General features: G+C 41.4%; 1 non-coding gene across 1 annotated transcript; it reads left to right on the top strand.

Moving 5' to 3' along the window:
- Positions 1 to 3869: 3869 nt before the first annotated feature.
- LOC115068040 lies at positions 3870 to 3972 on the top strand. Its single transcript, XR_003847406.1, has one exon. It is a non-coding gene; the product is annotated as a U6 spliceosomal RNA (small nuclear RNA).
- Positions 3973 to 15284: the final 11312 nt, after the last annotated feature.

Raw genomic sequence — 15284 nt, 5'->3', positions numbered from 1 at the left:
AAACCAACTCACTGAGCCATATGCTCTTGTGATCTGGGTACCCGACCTTGATCCCTCAGAACTTCAATTTGCAGCTCTACCCAAGACAGTGAATTAATGTGGTGTGTTTGAGAGCCAACAAATCAAAGCACTGAAAGGCAGCTCATCTTCATTGGGAGCAATGAAGACTGGGAATACTTGACCCTGTGTGTGTGAGATGTTTTAGGCCTAGGGGTGAAACAGCAAGATTGTCTGATAAGGGTAGATCCAAACTTGTAGTTCCCCAACTGTAGCTGGAGAAAAAGTTTTGAATAAAATTATGGGTGAAATCTGGCTCAATAGCAGAGCTCCAGGAGACATCTGGAGGACAAGTGTCCTCCAAGTTCTGGCCCGCTCTTAAAAATAAAGTGTCAGGCTATTTATTCGGGTATAGCTGTGGTGTTGACATGGTAACACTGCAATTCTTTGACAGTCTCAGACATATACATAACACATTCTGGTCACAGGTATCCCCCACCCTCTCTTTCCTTCCTTCCATCCCCACCGACTTCTCACCTCCCACCAAGTCCCCATCCCACTCAAGCCTTTTTGGATTTTTTAAAACTGTTGTTGCTTGTTTGTTTTATGACCTACTGAGTTTAACAGAGCTGCCCACCTGGGTGTGAGTCCGACACTTTCTACTATAGCATAAGTAACTCACCAGTAGCTTTATCTCAGAAGACAATGAATTCCTCTTTCCCAGAAGCCCTTGACTGCTAATAGCTCCCCTGGGTCAGGTAGTCCCCATGAGGCCCTCTGCCATCTATGACTACTTATAGGCTTAGTCTTATACAGGCCTTATGCAGGCAACCACAGCTGTTGTGAGTTCATGTGTACAACAGTCATGATATACCCACAAGACAGCATTTTACAACCTTCCTCTTCATCTTCCAGCTCTTCTTTAATAAAAAAAATTATTATTAAATTTTTAGTATTTTGTATGTGTGCATGCATACTATAACAGTATTGTGGAGTTTGGGGGACATATGTTCTTTTATCATCTTTAATTATATTTTTTAAGGAGTTCATCTATGTTTTATACCAAAAAAGCATAAATAAGGCTTAAGGTAAAAGATAAAGGGAAAAATTTGCTTCTCTCCAGAACCATCCCTCCTCCCACCCTCCCCCTCCCCAGAGGAAGCTTAAATTAGAGAAAGGTACGACATGGAGAAGCAGGCTGGGCATGATGCCATACCCCTGTCATCCTAGCACTTGAGAAGAGGAGCAGGAGGATCAGGAATCCAAGGTTAGCCTCAGCTACTTAGCAAGTTCAAGATCAGCCTATCTCAATAAATGATAGATGATGATAATAGAAAGAGAGATAGATAGATAGATAGATAGATAGATAGATAGATAGATGATAGATAGATAGATAGATAATAGATAGATAGAAAGATAGATGATAGATAGATGATTAATAGATGATGATAGATGAATGACTGATAGATAGGTGATAGATGATTGATAGATAGGAGATAGATAGATAGATAGATAGATAATAGACAGACAGATAGATGGATAGATGATAGATAGATGATAGATACATAGATAGATGATAGATCAATCGAGAGATAGATGATAGATAGGTAGATGACAGATAGAGATAGATAGATGATAGATAGATAGATAGATAGATAGATAGATAGATAGATAGAGCAATCCAGGGATGAAAATAACCATTCTGTGTGTTTTTAAGTTAAACAAGTTTCTTTTTATGTGTATATGACATCTAAATCAAAATGAGAACTTTGATCCATTTCACAAATTAATGTTGGGTCCAAAGTTTTGTATCATTAAATAGTAACAGTGGTCTTGATGAGTAATTCTGAAACCACATTCCTTTGGGCTGAGTGAAATCTCAAATTTTCCCCTTCGCTCTACTCAGTGAATTCCCTTCTAGCTGAACAGAATGTAATTCTCTGAAATTGCAGTAAGTAGAACATGAGCTCTTTTTATTTTGTCTGCAATATTTCTCATTTATTTTACATCTTGAGCCTCATTAATCCTTTTCTAGTACAAAATGAATGTAGGGAGCTTAAAAAGAATCCTTTTCTTCTTTCTCAAATATATCCACCAGTAGAAAAAAAAAATCTGTGTGCCCGGGGATGCCTTTCTATCAATGAGATGTATTCGTTTTCGTAGCACATTCCTTGTCGTTGCTGAAGATGTCGCATGACGTTCTTGTCTTTCCTGTATTCAGGGGAATGCACTGCAGTGTGCTGTGGCACCCACTCTCTTTGCATTCTTTGCCTTCTGTGCCTATTATATTGCTCTATGTTTTCTGCATAACAGCTGCTGGGTGAGGTCTTTTTTGAGACAGGGTCTCCCTGTAACTCCAGCTGGCCTGGAACTCGATATGTAGACCAGGCTGGCCTTGAACTCACAGAGCTCTGCCTGCCTTTGCCTCCCAAATGCTAGGATTTAAAGGTGTGGGCCAGATTCCCATAATCTTATTTAATGGCTTTTAAACATTTTTTCACTTTATTTATTTATTTATTTATTTATTTATTTATTTATTTATTTATTTATTTATTTATATGTGTATGGAGAGGGTGCTCAGACCAAGGTGTCCCTATGGAGGTCAGGGGACAACTTGTAGGAGTCAGTTCTTTCCTTCCACCATGTTAGTCCTGGAAATGGAACTCAGATTGTCTCCCTTGGCAAGTGCCTGTACACATCTTTAAATAGTTGTTGGGGAAGGAAAAATAGTTTCTTCACTCATGCCTATCCACCCCAGCCAAAATCTACCTCATTGGCCATCAACTGTCTGCATTACACTGATGGTCCAGCACCTGCCAGTGAAGCTGGACCTCAACAGAGCAAGCCAGTGCCTTCCCCACCTCTGTCTCTCCTGCTTCCTGAGGTCTTCTAGGCCCTTCCTGGTGTGCCAGTGCACACAACAGTTGCCTGGAGGGCTCTACAGCATCTCACATACCAGGAGGAGCAGAGAAACCTCAAGAAATGAAGTTTGAGGTAGGCAGCCAAGGCGCAGGCAGGGTGCTCTACACATCTACAAGCAATACAAAAGATCAGCAAACCCAGCCTTCAGGGCAGCCTGGCAGCCTGGTAATTCCTGCAGGTGGTGAGAATACTGCTATCCTGCATTGAAGAGAGTTTGAAGACAGAGTTCTATTCCTTTGGGAAACCTGTCTTTTCTACTAAAGCCTTCAACTGATAGAATAAGGGTAACTGCAGAGAATGACATTTTACTCAAGGCCTGCTGATTGAGAGGCTTACCGCCTCTAAAAAATACTTTACAACAACATTTTGCTGGTGTTTCATCAAACTACTAAGCACTATAGCCTGTCCAAGCTGGCAAAAAAATCATCCATCAGGTTCTTCGAGGAACCACAGACATTGATACTATCTGCTAAATACTTTAAACAAATTACTTAAATATTCTGAAAAAGCTAAAAGAACCCATGGACAAAGAGCTAAAGTAACAGGAGAGTGATGCCTCAGTAAGGTGGGGGAGGGAGGGAGGGAGGGAGGAAGGGAGGGAAGGAAGGAGGGAGGCAGAGACAGATGGAGAGAGAGAAAGAGATTTTCCTGTTTGTGTTTTCGTTTTATTTGGGGGATGTTTCCTCAATTTTATCTCCCAAGATATGTAAGCATGACTTTCTGTTGTTTATGTTTTGTCCTATAACATTCTTGTTTCAGGAAACAACTTTAAAGAGTGCATAACTTTCTTGTAGAAGGCCCAAGTTCAGTTCCTAGCATCCACATCAGGCTACTCACAACTGCAGTTCCAAGGGATCTGATACCTCTGGCCTCTACAGGCACCTGTACTCATGTGCACATACACACAGACAGGCATACACATACACATAATTAAAATAAAATAAATCTTAGTGCTTGCTTCAGCAGCACATATACTAAATTGGAACAATACGGAGATTACCGTGGCCCCTGGGCAAGGATGACATGCAAATTTGTGAAGCGTTCTATATTTTTAATTAGGAAAATGCATATCAAAATTACTTTAAGATTTCATCTAACCCCAGTCAGAATCAATAGATAATAAGATCAAGAGAACAAATGACAACAAATGCTGGTGAAGATGCGGGGAAAGGGGAACCCTCACCCACTGTTGGTGGGATTGCAAACTGGTGCAACCACTGTGGAAATCAGTATGGAGAACTCTTACAAATCTAAAAACAAATCTATCATATGATTTGGTCATACCACTCCTTGGCACACACCTAAAGGACTCATCCTACTACAGAAATACTTGCACAGCCATGTTTGTTTCTTCTCTTTTCACAATAGCCAAGTAGTGGAAACAACCTAAATGTCCCTCAACTGATGAATGGACAATAAAAATGTGGTGCATTTACACAATGAAGAGGTAAAGAAAAATGAAATCATGGAATTTGCAGGTAAATGGATGGAACTAGAAGCTGTCATACTAAGTGAAGTAACACAGATTCAGAGAAACAAGAGGCATATATTTGCTCTCGTTTGTGTACCTTAGCTTCAAATCCCTAGGTATGAGTATACATCCTGATGTAGCCACAATAGCCAGAAAAATGGAAGGAAACCAAGGGGGAGAAGGGGAAGAAGGAGCTTGGGAGATGGGGGATAGGAGACAGATGTTATCAAGGGAAAAATGGGGAAAAGGGGTACTTTAGCTGGGGAGGGAGGATGAACACTTAGACGGGAAGAGAGAGGAGAGATAAGTAATGCTTAGGTGGTACAAAAAACCAGGGGGACTAATGTTTTAGTTCAAAAGTCTACTGAAAAATACACATACGATAAATATACTAGTGTATGTATATAGCTGAAGGCTCTATAACAAAAAACACAGTGCCAGGCAGGAGGAAACCTCCCTCTGAGTTGTTGGTCAGGATAGTCTGAGAGATTCCCGAAATAACACAGGCTATTGCCACAGCCCTGATTGCCTCCCAGAACTTGAAGGTAAGACCCTATTGCTGAAGACAGGACATACTTGGACACAGGACTTGAAGTAATCAACCTGGAACTGACCTAGTAGCCTCCTCCCTGAAGACTAGCTCTCATAGTACCAGAGGACACTATGCAAGCTGCCAAGGGAGAAAACCAATCAATGGTTCTGCTCAGCTGTAAAGCCTAATAAACAACAATGACTGTCACAATAAACTATCTCCATTGGTGCAGTAGTGGGACTTTCATCTTGGGGGTAATCAATAGCTATCTAGTTGAAATTAAGGCCCACTCAATGCAAAGGAACTCATGTGTAGTACTGTAAGTATAACCAAATATGCATGGCTGGAAAGGTTATAGCTCCTAGAGAAAAGCCTACATCTGTCACATCCCTAGACAATATAATTTCTTACTATATACTAAATATGTATCTTTATATTTACAGACAAGTATATCATCACTCACCAAAGAAGCTTCTTTTTGCAACAGATGGAGATTATTATAGAGTTCCATAACCAGTCGAACACAGAGTATAAGTGTCTATGAGATGCCCTAGGTGACACACCAGCAATGCAATCTGTACACCTAAGGCTCAGGGAACATAGTGGAACAGGGGGCAGAGAGAATATTAAAGCAATCTTCAACTCTCATCAGCAAAGCTTCTTCATGCAATGGCAGGGGGAAGGGTATGTGGGTACAGATGGGGGGGCTGTCTAAACACAATCAAGATGCAGTGCATGAATTGCACAAAAATTAAAATTTATTTTAAATCTTAAAAAATACTTCTGAGCCTATGACTCAGTTCTTTTCAAAATTTTTTGTTTATTATGTATGTGTGTGTGATGTGTATGCAAGAGTGCAGATGCACATATGTGCCAAAGTGTATATGTGGATGTCAAAGGATAACTTGTGGGAGTCACTTCTCTCCTTCCAATGCAGGATCAGGGAATCAAACTCGGGTCATCAGGTTTGCAAGGCAAGCGCCTTTACCCTTTGAACCACCTTACCAGCCTTGAATGTCAGTTCTTTGGAAACTTTGCTTTATGGTATAGTTATTTATGACCAAAACTAATTGAAAAATTGAATTCACAAAAGAATACATGAACAGCTTGGTGCACAGTCCTGTAACTGGACATCTTACTGCAGTGAAAATGAATAACCAGAGCTCTAGGCCTAAATGTAGACAGATCTCAAAAACATAAAGCTGAAGTGAAAGGCAAACGGCAAAGAGATACAAACTAACACTTTGAATTCATTTTCAAAGGGTTGAATTATATGCAAAGACAAAATCATGTGCCATTTGTGGGTCCACACATATGCATAGATATCTTAAGCTATATAAAGGGAATAATAAACTCCAAATTTAGGAGAGTTATTATATATGGGGAGGCAGAGAAAGTAAACTGAAGAACATAAGAAACTGTTGTTTCTAATATCTTGCTTCTAAAGTTAGCAATGAGTGAACATACTTACTCTATCTTCTTTAATACTTAAAAATTTTAATAATCATATTTTTGCTTATATAAAATAAAAGAGAAGAGTTAACAAAATTTATAGGAAGACCAAATTATATTTAAAATAGAAAAGCCACCTGTGAAAGTCAGGGCTCTACTTAGATAAATTAGAATAAAAATACGAGAATAACAGAGTAGGTAAAACTCAGGCTGTCATTTACAAACTATCAGCAAATACTCCAGCTTTGCTTGATTCTAACCAAAAGGAAGTGGCCTGTACACAACTGTACAAGGGAAACCAATCAAGAAGGAACTGAAATGGAAAGAAAATTACAGAAGCAGAAGGCAGGGTTTCCTACAGGCTGAAATGACTTCTCACATAATTCCAAAAGGGTGCTATTGGACTAATTTGGATATTGACATGTACAGCATATCCCATCTGCCCCGGGGATAGTGGAGCTAGCCATTGAAGTGTGAATGGAGGAAAGGCGGGAGGCGGAGAGGTAGAGCTTCAGATGGTATATTGATCTGAGCATTCTTCAGAATTCCTTGATTGCTCTTCCTGGCCACTTGGTTACTGTGCTGGACAGCTTTAGTGTCAACTTGACACACCTGGGTTGAGGCAGCATCAGTTGGGGAATTGCCTCTATTGGACTGGCCTGTGGCCATGTCTGAGGGGCATCTTCTTGATGAGTGATGTGAGAGGGCCCAGCCCACTGTGGGTGGTGCCACCCCTGGGCAAGTGGGCCTGTGTTACATAGGAAAGCAGGCTGAGCAGGGGTCAGGGGAGCAAGCCAGTAAGCAGCGTTCCTCCATGGCCTGTGCTCCAGCTCCTGCTTCCAGGTTCCTGCCCTGAGTTCCTACCTTGGGCTCTCTGATGAACTGCGACCTGGGGGATGTAAGCTGAACAAACTCTTTCCTCCCCAAGTTGGTATTGGTCAGAGTATTTTGTCACAGCAATGAAGAAACAAACTAAGACAGTTACTATTGAGGTAAATCAGGCCAGTGTGGCCAGATCTGCGTCACCTCACTTGCTGTTCTGTCAGCATCCCTATGCACAATGTCTCTGCGATGGAAGGTGACTATCCAACTTGCCTGGTCATGGTGGTAATCCAGGCAGGCTTTTCTCATTCTGCTGTCTTGATGCCACTTGAGAAGGTTGAGATGGTCTACAGCCATATCACCCTGGCCATGCCCCATCTTGTCTGATCCTGGAAGCTAAGCCAGACTGGGCCTGGTTAGTACTTGGATGGGAAATGGCTGAGATGGCCCCAAGAAAGACCCAGGAAGATGTTCAACAGCACAATGCAGATTATTTCAACAAAAAATTATTCATCCCCCTACCTTACCTGTTCCCCCTCATCACCAGTGGCAAACTCTTACAGTATTCTCTTCTGCTATGTATTTATCTATACATTCTAAATAAAATAAACTATGATCCTGCAACTTCTCAAGTTCAGAAACTATTTGTTGGCTTCCTATCATAAAAGAGGAGTACTTCCACTCATCTCTCCTTTCTTGTTCTGTATCTTCTCAATATAGCTTATCAACATATTGGTTAAATTGGTACATATTAGAAAAATGACATGCTCAGCCAAGCAATATAATTTCATTCCTAGCCTTTAAACTTTTACCATACATTTAGTGTTTGCTTTCCATTCGCTTAACTATTGAAAGTGCTTGCTGCTTATACCAACTCTTCCTGAATTCTCAAACAGACTCTTGTTATAATTCCCCACATGATCAAACACGTGATAATTTATCACTTTACCTTTCTAACTAGAAGTAAATAGCTCTTGAACTGTGTTCTGTTCACTCCAAACCACTCATCCCATAGACTTATTTGCATAGCTATGACCCAGGACATATCTTTGCTATCATCCTGAAAATTTCCTTTGATGCCCTGATTTCCTGGATCCTGTGCCATCTCCTTTCCTGGTGTACTCCCTCATCTTGATGGAACATATGCTACAGTAGCTTTCCAGGAAAGTTTGTGAATCAAGTTTGACTTTTGTATGACTTGACTCTGGGTAGGTATAGAATTCTACATGGACAGTCACATCATTTAGCTTTCTGTCCTTGGGACAAAAGACCCAAGATAATTGACTTACAAGGATAGGAAAATCATTTGGGCTCATAGTTTCAGAGACTCGGTCCATGGTCAGCTCATGACAAGATAGACCATTATGGTAGGGAGTATGTAATACAGAGCCAGGGTCTCAATAGTCCCTTCAAGTGCATACTTCCCTCCCCAACAATCTAGCTCTCTCCCATTAGGTCCTGCCTCCTAACAGTGCCACCAGCTGGCGACATGCCTTCACACCCAAGCCTTTGGGGGACGGTCAAGATTCAAACCTAGCACACTCACTTGCCTTTTTCACTTGCCTTTGTTCTATTTTGTTCGAGTGCTGCTATGAAATTGATAAATCCTCATCCTTCCTGTGTCCTGATTTTTCTCTCACTTTGGGAATTTTTTTAAACCATTGATTTGGAGGAATTAGTGCTGCGATACTGGGCTTTTGCTTTCGCTCAGTTCATGCTGAGCACTGAGTAAGCTCATTCAACCTGTAGTTCTTTTAGTTCTGAGAAACTTTCTTGAATAATTTTTGTGTTATTTCTCTCTAGTTTTAGCTTCATTGTAGTCTTCTGGGACCTCTGTCTTATGTACAGTAGTCCACTGTTGACCAAAATGTTACTATGTAATGCATGACTGTATTTAAAAATGTATTTATACTATTTTGTCATATATTTTGAGTGCATATGTGGGGCTGGGAATTGACCCCAGGGTCTAGTACCTGCTAGATAATCTATACCCCACGCTCAATTTGTCATTTTTATTCGTCTAACTAACCACAGTCCACTTCTTCCTGTGAAAAAGCAAACAAAGTAGAGAAACAAGAAACTGTTCCATATTCACTTGATTCCATTATTCATTATATGATTTTAGACATGCAGTGCCTTTAACAGAACTAGGTTTCTTTGAGTTTGAAAAATTCAAAGACTTGAACTCAACTAGTCCAGTCATTCCTAAATGTCTGGGGCTGTGGGTGCCTCTCAAGACAGGCACATACATGATGGTAATATCGCACACCATTTCTGGGAACATCTAGACTCCTAAAGTCCCTCAGGCACTAATGTAGTTCAATAAATAAGGAACCACAGAAGCCCAGGAAGGCTGAGGCAACTCCAGCTCCCAGTTAATCACACAGAATCTGAGAGCAGATTTGGCAACTGCCAAGACTCACCACTAGTGAGATCCAAAAACATCACCTGGGCCAAGGGTGCAGCTTGGGGGTGGGGGGAGCATGTGCTCAACATGTGCAAGACTCAAGGTGACAATAAATGCACAAATAAATAAATAAAACAAAATCTTATCTGGGAGAGGGAGAAGGGCTTCCCCTGATGGCTCTGATGTGTCCTTGACATTTGAGTTGAAATTGCAGATTAGCTTAAATGGGTCAGAGACGGTTTGAAAATGTGCTTTAACAAGGCAAAGGACTGGGAACGTGTGGAAAACAAACTTTCCACAGGAGGAAAGGAAGGGGAAGGCACCGGTAACTGATGCAGCACAGTGCCATGGAGTTGCTGTGTCTTGCCCATGATGGGTCTAATGACCAGGTTCCTCTCCTGTGTCTGCCAGCAAAGCAGGAGCTGTCAGGACATCCCCTGACCTCAAGGACGAGCCAGGCCTGAAGCCTGCCCCAAACACAATCAAAGATATCCCCAGGCTTGAGTTCCATCCAGAGACTACTCATTTGATGCAATTGCATGTGGTCTGAAAAACAGACTTCCACTCAAACACGCTGTTCTCAGGAATACAGCAATCTCTATGATCATGTCTCCCAGAAGGCGGGCCCACTCTGACCACACAGCCCTTCCACACAGCCGACAGAAGTGTGTGCAATTCCACCGTGTAATTTTTGTCTGGGGAGTGAACATCTCTGTTGTTACATGATTTCCCTTAGCCTAGCGATCCCTTGAAAGGATAAAGCCTAAACAAGACCCCACCCCCAGGGCCAGCTACCATTACCATGAAGGCCTGTCCTTTGTGATCTCAGACAGTGTTCACACAAAATATATTTTATCATCAAAACAATATGCAGACGTATGCTATTACTCCCATTTACCAGCTCCAAGTTCCAGGTCCCAATGAAAGGTACCACAGGGCAGCCTGGTGAAATCACATCTCAGGGACTGGTTCCCTGTGACAATCTTCACGCACCCACCCAACCCCCTTCCCCTGATTCACAGGCCTGACAGAAAGTGACTGCCAGAAACGCCTGGCGACTGCTAAGCAGGTAGCCACAGTGTCCTAGAAAGGAATTCTAAGCCCACAACAGAGCATTTCTCCTCCATTTTTTATGGGACTGGGCTCGGGGAGGGTTGGTGACTGGCCAGGTGACAGGATGATACAGTCCTTCAAGCCCCCAACACAGCTTTGAGTTGCAGAGGGAATGGGGACAGGCTTTTGTGCTAACCAGAATATGCCTGCATCCACATTCTGGCTAAAAATGGTAATGGCTTAGGACCAGGCCTGGTGGGTAGAAAGAAATTTTGCTTCATAATATTCCATTTCTTTAAAAAGAAAATATAGCCATGCCTACTTCCATAATTATAGTTTTCTTTAAAAATCAAAAGAAAATGGCTTTGGTGCTGCTTTGAGAGCCTTTGGGTTCTGTAGTGTTGTGTGGGTGGAGGAGATTCCTGATACACTGTTTAATTATCCCAAACACAGACCTCCACATCCATTCAGGTCAACCAACATGTGACTGCCACTACTGCAAACCACAGTAACTCACTGCTTCCCAGGCCCAGGGCATATGGCTTCCTCCAAGAATGCAACTGATAGATCAGAAAGGGCTTAGTGGTAGGCAGTTTTCCATCACTGTGACAGAATGCCTGAGTTAAACAGCTTCTAAGGAGCAAAGGTTCCTTTTGGCTCAGGTGTTCAGAGCTTTCAGTCCATGATCATTTGGTTCTGTTACTTTGAGCCTATCGTAGCAGCTGACGGGGGAGGCCTATTCACCTCATTGCACTGGGAGGCAAAGTGGGAGACAGGAAGGGGTCAGGGTTCCAATATCCCCTTTAAGGGCACACCTCATATGACCTCTCTTCCTCCCACTAGGCCCCACCTCTTAAAGGTTCCTCCACCTCCCATAGCGCCATGGGCCAGGACCAAGCCAACACGGGCCTTTTGGGGGCGTTCAAGATCCAAATTATAACAACCTTGCTCTCAAGTTACTGAAACCTGTGGATGGAGTAAGGGGGAAACAAAATGAGATGACCCAGGAAAGAAAGCATTCATATCCAAAGACAAAAGAAGTGGGCACTGTATCAGAGACAGCAGGGGACTCTGAGATACAGATGGAATTTTGACAGGGAAGGGGACAGGTGGAGCAAGAGAGAGGTTTTCTACAAGAGGAAACGTCTTAACAGAAAAATTAGGCTACAGTTGAAAAAAACCGCATGGTCATGGAGCTGGAGAGATGGCTCCGCAGTTAAGAGCATTGATTGCTCTTACAGAGGACCTGGGTTCAGCTCCCAGGACTCACATGGTGGCTAACAACCATCCATAACTCCAGTTCCAAGGGATCCGACTCCCCCTTCTGACCTCCATGGGCTCTGCACAACATGGGTGCACCTAACCACATGCAGGCAATACACTCATACACATAGAATTTAAATATATGTAATTAATAATAAGAAATAAAAATATTTTTTTAAAAAACACATGGTCACTTCTATTTACCCTTCCCATCCCTGTCACAGATCCCTGTCCTCCAGGACATCTCCTTGTTGTAGTTTACTTTCCCTTGTGCTAAATGCCAGGACCAAAAGTAACTTGGGGAGGAAAGGGTTTATTTGACTTACAATTACATGTCACAGCCCATCCTTTTTTAAAGCTTTATTTAAAAATTAGTCCCAGCACTTGGGAGGCAGAGGCAGGCGGATCTCTATAAGTTCAAGGCCAGCCTGGTCTACATAGTGAGTTCCTGGACAGCTGGGGCTACAGGGAGACCATGTCTCAAAAAGACAAAAAACAAAACAAACAAACAAAAAATTAGAAAATGGGGGCTGGAGAGATGGCTTAGCGGGCGAGAGCACTGGCTGCTCTTGCAGAGGACCGGATTCAGTTCCCAGCACCCACATGGCAGCTAACAACTGTCTGTAGTTCCAGGGGATCCAACACCTTCTTCTAATCTCCACGGGTATTTCATGACATGGATACATTTACATATATGCAGGTGATATACTTGTACTATTAAAAAATAAATAAAATTAGAAATTGTATAGCAGAATAAAAAGAAGTTACAAAGAACAGTATCAGAATATCCAACAAATCAGTGTCCAGTCATGTCCAGTTCCCAGGGTACTATTGGTCTATGAAATCAAAAAGGAACCCCAACTCTCACAATTACTGCCTGAAAGATTCAACACTTACTGGAAATGATTCCTGCTGCCTCAATATGCAGAAAGTTGAATTCAGGACTAGAGAGATGGTTTGGTGGTTAAGAGCACTGGCTGCTCTTGCAGAGGACCTGGGTTCAATTCCCAGCATCCAAATGATAACTAACAACTGTCTGTAACTCCAGTTCTGTGGGATCTGACGCCCTCTTCAAGCCTTCACAGGCATTACATGCATGTGTTGCATTTACATACATGCAGGAAAAACACTCATACACATAAAATAAAAACAAGTAATTTTTTTTAAAAAAGAAAGTTCATTCTAACCTCCAAGGGATCCTACACATATGTGGTGTGCACACACACACACACACACACACACAAATAATAAATAAATAAATAAATAAATAAATAAATAAATAAATAATCTTTGGGCTGGCAGAGACAAGTGGATCTCTGTGAGATCAAGCCCGTCCTAGTCTGCATAGCAAATTCCAGGGTAGCTGAGGTTACAGAGAGACTCTGTCCCCACCCAAAAAAAGTTGAAGTCATACATCCACCGTGAAAAAAAGACAAAAATATATTCCATTCTTGTTTTCGATTCTAAATATTACAATATACCCACACATACATTTGTTTGCATATGTACATGTGTACATTATAGAATAGGAAATTTTTTCTGGTCTTTTGAGACAGGGTCTCCCTGTAGCCCCAGCTGACGTGGAACTTGCTATGTAGACTAGGCTGTCCTTGAATTCACAGAGATCTGCTTGCCTCTGCCTCCAGAGTGCTGGGATTAAAGGTATGTGCCAACATACCCAGTTTAGAATAGGATTTGCATATAAGGGGAAAACATGGGGTTTTTCGCTTGCTGAGATTGGGTGACCTCACTTAATATTATATGCACATTCTAAGTTCATCCATTTTGCTTTGATTTTTTAATTTCATTTTTCTATCTTGATAATATCTCATATTACATATACACCAGATTTTCATTATCCATTCATCTGTTATGGACAACTAGGTTGGTTCCATTTCCTTTACATCATGAACAGAGCAGCAATAAGCATGGGGGGAGGTGCCAATAGCTCTATAGTAATATATGGAGTTCTCTAGGTATATGCCTAGGAGTGAGATAGTCAGGTCATAGATATCTCTAATTTTGTTTATTGTTTTATACAGCTGGCCTGGAACTCGATATGTAGACCAGGCTGGCCCCAGACTCACAGAGACCTGCCTGCCTCTGATTCCCAAGTGCTGGGATTAAAGGCATGCACCACCATGCCTGGCTCTATTTTTAACTTTTTGAGGACCCACCAAACTGATTTTCATAATGGTTGTACTAATTTTCACACCTACCAACCGTGAATGAGGAGTCCTCTTTCTTCACATCCTCTCTAACATTTGTGGTAGAATTTCTTGGTAAGAGCTGATAGCCATTCTAACTGGACAAGGTGATATCTCAAAGCAGCTTTCATTTTCATTTCTCTGACGACTAGGGGTATTGAAGAATTTTTAAGATAGTTGTTGCCATTTGTAGTTCTTTTTCTAAAAGCTGTCTCTTCAATTCATTGGCCCATTTGTTGATTGGTAGTTTTATTTTCTTGGTATTTAATTTTTATAGTTCTTTGTATATTTTGGATATTAGCCCCTTGTCTGATGTGTAACTGGTAAAGAATTTCTCCCATTCTGTGGGCTGTGTGCTCTGATGATAGTTTCCTTTGCTGTGCAGTAACTTTTTGATTTCATATGTTTCCATCTATTGACACCTGAGGCTAATGCTTGTGCTATTGGTGTTCTATTCTTAAAATTCTTGCCTACTCTAGCATCCTGAAGAGTTTTCTCTATATTTTCATCTAGGAGTTTCAGAGTTTCTGTTTTTAAATTAAGGTGTTTGACCCGTTTCAAATTGATTTTTATGTAAAGAGAAAGTTGTGAATCTAATTTTATTCTTCTACAGGTAGGAATCCAGTTTTGCCAACACCATTTATTGAATAGGCTATCTTTTTCCAATGTATATCTTTGCCTCCTTTGTCAAGAATTAGATGGGCATAGCTTGTTTATTGCTGGGTCATCTATTCTTTTCCATTGGTCTGCCTGTTTTTAGGCCAGTAATAAGCTATCTTTATCACTATAGGTCTGTAGTATAATTTGAGGTCATGTATTGTGATATCTCCAGCTGTGTTCTCACTCCATAGGATTGCTTTGGCTATTCATGGTATTTTGTGGTTCCGTATGAATTCTTGGGTTGTTTTTTCTAGTTCTATGAAGTGTGATGTTGGAATTTTGACAGGAATTGCGGTAAACCTGTAGATTAGTTTTGCTGGTACAGCCATTTTTGAAATGTTGAGTCTGCCAATCCAGACTCATGGAAGGTCTTCCCAACACCTAGCATCTCCTTTGATTTCCTTTTAAGTGTCTTGAGGTTTTCATTGTAGAGATCTTTGTCTTCTTTAGTTAGGTCTATTCCTATGCACTTCATTATTTTGGTGCTGTTTTAGTGGG

Source organism: Nannospalax galili, unplaced genomic scaffold, assembly GCF_000622305.1.
Source record: "Nannospalax galili isolate Female #2095 unplaced genomic scaffold, S.galili_v1.0 scaffold888, whole genome shotgun sequence".
NCBI classification, from domain to species: Eukaryota; Metazoa; Chordata; class Mammalia; order Rodentia; family Spalacidae; genus Nannospalax; species Nannospalax galili.
The sequence above is the reverse complement of the archived record's forward strand: the minus strand, read 5'-3'. Positions and strand labels throughout refer to the sequence as shown.